Source organism: Brachypodium distachyon, chromosome 5 (assembly GCF_000005505.3).
Source record: "Brachypodium distachyon strain Bd21 chromosome 5, Brachypodium_distachyon_v3.0, whole genome shotgun sequence".
In the NCBI taxonomy this organism is placed as follows: domain Eukaryota; kingdom Viridiplantae; phylum Streptophyta; class Magnoliopsida; order Poales; family Poaceae; genus Brachypodium; species Brachypodium distachyon.
In genome coordinates this window covers 25,801,681-25,808,567 of record NC_016135.3, presented here as the reverse complement: position 1 = coordinate 25,808,567, position 6,887 = coordinate 25,801,681, and the positions used below count along the sequence as shown (strand labels likewise).

Below are 6,887 nucleotides of genomic sequence, written 5' to 3'. Positions count from 1 at the left end.
ACATATGAATTTCCCTCATATGAACAGAAAAATATGATGACTCAAAGAAGTTCTCTACCACGAACTTTGTATCGCGCGCATGACTTAGCACAATTGGAAAAGTAAGATAAGCAAGAATAAAAAAATATTCGTCGTAATATGCAGAATACAAAATTAAGAAATGCAAAAAAAAAATAAAGGGGAACCTAATCTCACCTCCTTCTGTACCATAAAGAAAAGAACCAGAGATTTTTACCCTTCTCTAAAAAGAAAAAGAAGTGCCTCTATATTAGAGACTTATCCACCTAGATGAATAAATCAGACTTTATTTATAGTATTAACGAATATGTATCCTAATCCATCTTGAGGCATTTTTATCAAAACCTATTCGATAGATCTTTTTTTTTCTCTGCCAGGAACCAGATTTGAACTGGTGACACGAGGATTTTCAGTCCTCTGCTCTACCAACTGAGCTATCCTGACCTTTTCTTGTGCATCATCCTAGTAGAGTATTTGTATCTATGTCAATTAAAGGGACTCAAAAATCAATTAAAGTATTTCAAATTCCAAATTGAAAAATGGGGGGGGGGGGGTGGTCCTATGCATTGTGCATGGATTACTTAATAATACTTAAAAATAGAGTTAATAACCGAGAGTCCTTGCGGATACTCTAATAAAAAAGAAATCTATTCAATGAATAGGATAAGATCCATTGAGTTCTCTTCGCACTCCTTTGTGAAAGAGTAGAATGAGAAAGCTAATGAATCTTAAACCCATTGATAAAAAGAAAAAAAGAGGATAAAAGTTAGGGAATAAAAGAGGATAGTTGGGGAATAAAAAGGATTTGGGGATAGAGGGACTTGAACCCTCACAACTTATAAAGTCGACGGATTTTCCTTTTACTCGAAATTTCATTGTTGTCAGTATTGACATGTAGAATGGGACTCTCTCTTTGTCCTCGTCCGATTAATCCACTTTTTAAAAGATCTCAAGTACTTTGAATTGAAGGATTTGATTACTCAAGATTCAATTAGAATGGATTCACAATAATTCTAAAAAATTTATTAATTTTTTATTTCATAATCCTTCCTAATTTCATTCTAAAAAAGAATAAAGAACCTATGTTATACTTGGATTCTGTGATTAATCGTTTACTATGTTAGTATCTATACGTGTTTATTAGATGTAAAAATCCCTTCTTTCTCTAATTTAAAAGGATTTCCACTACCAAAACAACCTAAATAAATTAACTCGATTCGTTAGAACAGCTTCCATTGAGTCTCTGCACCTATCCTTTTCCTTTGGATTCTAGTTCGAGAACCCCTTGTTTTCTCAAAACACGGATTTGGCTCAGGATTGCCCTTTTTTAATTCCAGGGTTTCTCTGAATTTGGAAGTTAACACTTAGCAGGTTTCCATACTAAGGCTCAATACAATCAAGTCCGTAGTGTCTACCGATTTCGCCATATCCCCATTTTCCTTTTTTTTTGAGACCTGGATTCCTTGCGTAATTTCATCCATCTCTTAGTTTTTTTGGAATCGTTGAATTCATCACTCGACGTCATCTAGCAGTTCGATTCTATTTGAGAGACCACGCTTGTTTATTGCAATTCAGAATTGCATTGATTCTATTGTTGCTGTATTTGCAATTCAATCCGAATCAATATATCCAAAAAAATTTCTCTCCCCCACCGCTCATCTTACTTTTTTAGAGTATTAAAAATCATACTATAACGCTTGATATTCATTTTTTTCTACTCAAAATTGGCAATTTTATTTGCTATGACTTTATGTTCTCCTTAGAGAAATAGGAATCCTTAAATTATTAACAAATAAAAAAAGATCTAAAAAAATGTCTATAATGATTGAATGAAAACACCAATAAATTCGTATTTTCCCCTTATTATTTCTTTAATATATATATATTATTATATCTTTAATATATTTCATAATATATATATATATATATATATATATTTCTTTTCTATGTATTAGATTATTCGTCCGAGCTATATCAAATTGAAAATATCTGAAATCAAATTCAATATAGAAATTGGAATCAACTCTTAGAAAAAAGATTTGCGAATTAGAGAAATAAAAAGAAAGTTCAATAAATTCTATACTTTTATTTAAGGATATCCTCTAGTTAAGCATATCAAGCTAACTTTATCTTTAAAAAGTTCTAGTATTCTTTTAAGTAGAACTTCAAATTGAGAACTAGTTAATAGCTAAGATTAATAACTAAGATCTCAGATTTTACGGATTTCTATACTATACCTATTTCTATTTGTTACACTATTTCTGCTATCTAAGCCCACTTAGCTCAGAGGTTAGAGCATCGCATTTGTAATGCGAGGGTCATCGGTTCAAATCCGGTAGTCGGCTTTTTTTTCGTTATCGATGTTCTACGAACAAGAATCTCTTTTTTTTTCGGATTAAATGGGGAATCCAGGATCTTTTTTGTTTTCTACCTTACAATTTTGCTAGATACAAAAGAATAAAATAAATAATATATATACAAAAAATCCAGATGTTGATGAAATTCTATTTTTTATGGTACTTTAGTTGATTTTACTCTGTTTATCCTTTAGTTTAATTCAGTTTTAATTTCGATGTATTCCGTAATGTAAATACAATGAAATTAATTGTGTAAAATGAAATTTCAATAAAATAAAAAAGGAGTCTTGATGTCCCATTATCGAGGACCTCGTTTAAAAAAAATACGCCGTCTGGGAGCTTTACCAGGACTCACTAGAAAAACACCTAAATCCGGAAGTAATCTGAAAAAGAAATTCCATTCTGGGAAAAAGGAGCAATATCGTATTCGTCTTCAAGAAAAACAGAAATTGCGTTTTCATTATGGTCTGACAGAACGACAATTACTTAGATATGTACATATTGCTGGAAAAGCAAAAAGGTCCACAGGTCAGGTTTTACTACAATTACTTGAAATGCGTTTGGATAATATCCTTTTTCGATTGGGTATGGCGGCAACCATTCCTGGGGCCCGCCAATTAGTCAACCATAGACATATTTTGGTTAATGGTCGTATAGTTAATATACCAAGTTTTCGTTGCAAACCTCGAGATATTATTACTACGAAAGATAACCAAAGATCACAAAGTTTGGTTCAAAATTCTATTGCTTCATCCGACCCGGGAAAATTGCCAAAGCATTTGACGATTGACACATTGGAATATAAAGGACTAGTAAATAAAATCCTAGATAGGAAGTGGGTAGGTCTCAAAATAAATGAGTTGTTAGTTGTAGAATATTACTCTCGTCAGACTTGAACTTAACGAAAAAAGGAAAGGTTCATAGAATTTTCTTCCCCTTTTCCCGAACTAAATCGACCTAAGGCCCTAATTCGTATTTTCCTACTCAACTAGCAAAAATGGATTAACCCGAGGATCCTTTTTTCTTTTTTGTTCTTTTCTCTATGTGTATTTTTACATACCACAGTAATTTGCTATAGAGAATTTCTATTAAATAAGGGTAAGGGTATTATTGCTGGAATAAATTGTTATTTGATTTGATACACTGTGCTCCTTAACATTGATGAATTAAGAAAAACGGAAAGAGAGGGATTCGAACCCTCGGTAAACAAAAGTCTACATAGTAGTTCCAATGCTACGCCTTGAACCGCTCGGCCATCTCTCCCACATAACTCATTATGGCAAATAAACTGAGTAAATAGCGAGTTTTCCTATTCCTGCAGTACAAGTACAACCGCTCAGGGGTTCCATAGTTCTATTGGAAAAATTCCTTTTGATCTAAGTTAAGTGGAAGGATCCAGGATTTTTTTACTAGGAATTGCTTCCCCTATAAAAGTTTTAGTTTGGATTTTCCTAACACCAAAGAAAAAGAGAGTGGAAGAATTCTTCTTATTGCATAATAAAATAAAGAAACCTTAGAATTCTGTTTGCATAAGGTACGCTACACCAGACTATCGAAATCGAAAATAAGGTATGAGACAATTAATAACTTTGAAAACACGAAATAGCTGATGAGCGAAGTTGTTGTTGAGAAATAGGAAAGTAGAATCAAACCCAGTCTTAGTCAAATATCTAATATATCTTCTTGTCCAAACAGAAAGAAAAGGAAAAAATTAAAGCTGAGCGGAAAATCCATACCTCTCTTATCGATTTAGAGCATATGGATCGATCTAGTTATAAGAATCAAATGTGTTTGTTTTTATGTTATTTTGTGAAGGAATGAAAACAATTTTATCATAGAATGGGTTGGGAATTATGCCTAGATCCCGTGTAAATGGAAATTTCATTGATAAGACCTCCTCAATTGTAGCCAATATTTTATTGCGAATAATTCCAACAACCTCAGGGGAAAAAAGGGCATTTACTTATTATAGAGATGGTGCGATTTGACTCTTTTTTTTTGTTTTTTTTAGCCCTACCTACACCTCAGTCTTCTGATAAGGAGAGGGGGTTCGCATAGAGAGAACAAAATTAGTAAAGCAAACCCACGCTTTGGGAAGGTGAGGTTAATTAACAATTCCTTCTATCGTGTATCCTCGATTGATGCGGCCTCAGATGCTTCAATTGTAGATTTAAGTATTGAGCGAAAGGTTACACCTAACAGGATAGGTTATGGATTACAGGCCAATCCTACTCTATTAGTACCAATAGGCAGCACATAGGGGAGAAAAGCACTACACCTAAAAATAGGAATCAACAAGAGAAAAACTTTGTTATAAATTAACCCTTTCCTGATCGATATCAGGGCTGGGAAGAATGGTTGGGATAATAAACAACCATCAGGTTTGTACTTTGGATACCCCTATAACCATCAAAGATCGTTGAAGTGGCTAATTCCTCTAAATAGAAGGCGTTGAGAACAAAGAAATTCTTGGAGCTATGATTTTCCTCTAGCATTAATAGAATTCATAGAATTCATTGGTGTTAGGAAAAACCTCTTGCGGGAAGGTTGGCTAGAGATTTCTTGGAAAAATACCAGCCCCTTTCGGTCCATAATGAGACGGGACTAATTTGATTCTATAGATTATTTCGCTTAGTACTATGTACAGAAGGGAGGAGCCGTATGAGATGAAAACCTCATGTACGGTTTTGGAACGGAGATTTTTTGAATAGAATGAACGACCGTAACGGATGTTGGCTCAATCCGAAGGAAATTATGCGGAAGCTTTGCAAAATTATTATGAAGCTACGCGACTAGAAATCGATCCCTACGATCGAAGTTATATACTCTATAACATAGGCCTTATACACACAAGCAATGGAGAGCATACAAAGGCTTTGGAATATTATTTCCGGGCACTAGAGCGAAACCCCTTCTTACCGCAAGCTTTTAATAATATGGCCGTGATCTGTCATTACGTGCGACTATCTCCACTATAGAAAGAAAAAAAGAAAGAATCAAATTTTCTAGTAAATACTAGACAAAAGGGTCTTTCTACATAGGGGTCGTAAAAACAACGATTTTTCCCTATCAGCTGTAGGAAGGAAAGACACTTCACGAGAATCAAAAAAGGAAGAAAGTATGGCCTATACTACTACTCTATGGATAAAGTTCTCAAATTGATAGAGAAAGCACCGTAAAGATCAATTAGTGAGCGACTTGGTCGATACAACTAAAAAAAACTGCTTACTTATCCCATGATATGGGGCAAAGTTTAGGAATCTGCTTATGTAATAGAGCCGATCCACTAAGGGATTAAGCAGCGGTGTAGTATCAGATCCCAAAGATAGTAAGTTCTTTTTTCTTTCTTATCTTATGGGAAAAAGTCTTTTTCAAGGATTCTATAGGGATTTCATATATGAAACCGGGATAGTTACTTTTCAGAAAATTCGAACGAAAGCTCTCGATCTATCTATGCTTCATTCTTCTGAAGGTGGGAAAAAAGATCAAACTGATTAGTTATAAAAATTAGGGTTTGAAACTTAGGTAATTAACTTCTTCTGCTTAACCCAAAAACAAATTGGATCGATTTTTCAAAAATCGAATTCAGTTAAGATAGGGGAAATTAAGATAGCAATTTCTGAGCCGTATGAGGTAGGAAACTCTCAAGTACGGTTCTAGGGGAAGGAACTGCCTATTCCGACCGAGGAGAACAGGCCATTCTACAGGGTGATTCAGAAATTGCAGAAGCTTGGTTTGATCAAGCTGCTGAGTATTGGAAACAAGCTATAGCGCTTACTCCGGGAAATTATATTGAAGCACAGAACTGGTTGAAGATTACGAAGCGCTTTGAATTTGAATAAGACCACGTTCCTTTTTCATATAAATTAGGTCGTAAGATCGAATCAAGAATTTCATTATATCCCGTTCGTCTTTCTTCTACCTTCTATTTTATATGAGATTTTATAAGGATAAACCAGAGGGATAGGATCTAGAATAGAAGTAATAAAGCGAATAAAAAGAGGGGCAATCTAAATACTGCTAATATATCAAGACCATCTTATTAATTCTTAATAATTCTAATGAGTTATCTTGGAATTTAGAATCAAATAAAAAATCCTATATTACGCTCAAGGAAAGTAGATGTAGATAGGAGCTTATACTCTCAAAAAAAAATACACCAGTTTATTAAATTTTAAAAAGATTTTTTTCTTACATCGGGAAATATATACATACATACATATATATATATATATATATATATATATTTTTCAAGATATATAATGTTCGTTAGGCACCTAATCCTTATGTCATAATAGATCCGAACACTTGCCTAGGATTGACTTCAATATATAATTGCTCCAGTGAATAACTATAAAAAAATAGAAGGACGGTAGATAGTAAAGAAAAGAACTAATCATAATATCTATCTTTCAAAATCTATCTTTCAAAGATTCACTAAAAAGACAGTTGGCAGGTCTCTTTATATGTCTTGTCCGGAAAGAGGAGGACTTAATGATTATTCGTTTGCCG

The 6,887-nt window shown here is 33.6% G+C and overlaps 2 non-coding genes across 2 annotated transcripts; one reads left to right on the top strand and one right to left on the bottom strand.

Annotated features, from left to right (window-relative positions):
• Positions 1–389: 389 nt before the first annotated feature.
• Positions 390–462, bottom strand: TRNAF-GAA. Its single transcript has one exon. It is a non-coding gene; the product is annotated as a tRNA-Phe (tRNA).
• A 1,828-nt stretch (positions 463–2,290) lies between these two features.
• TRNAT-UGU lies at positions 2,291–2,363 on the top strand. The gene has a single exon. It is a non-coding gene; the product is annotated as a tRNA-Thr (tRNA).
• Positions 2,364–6,887: the final 4,524 nt, after the last annotated feature.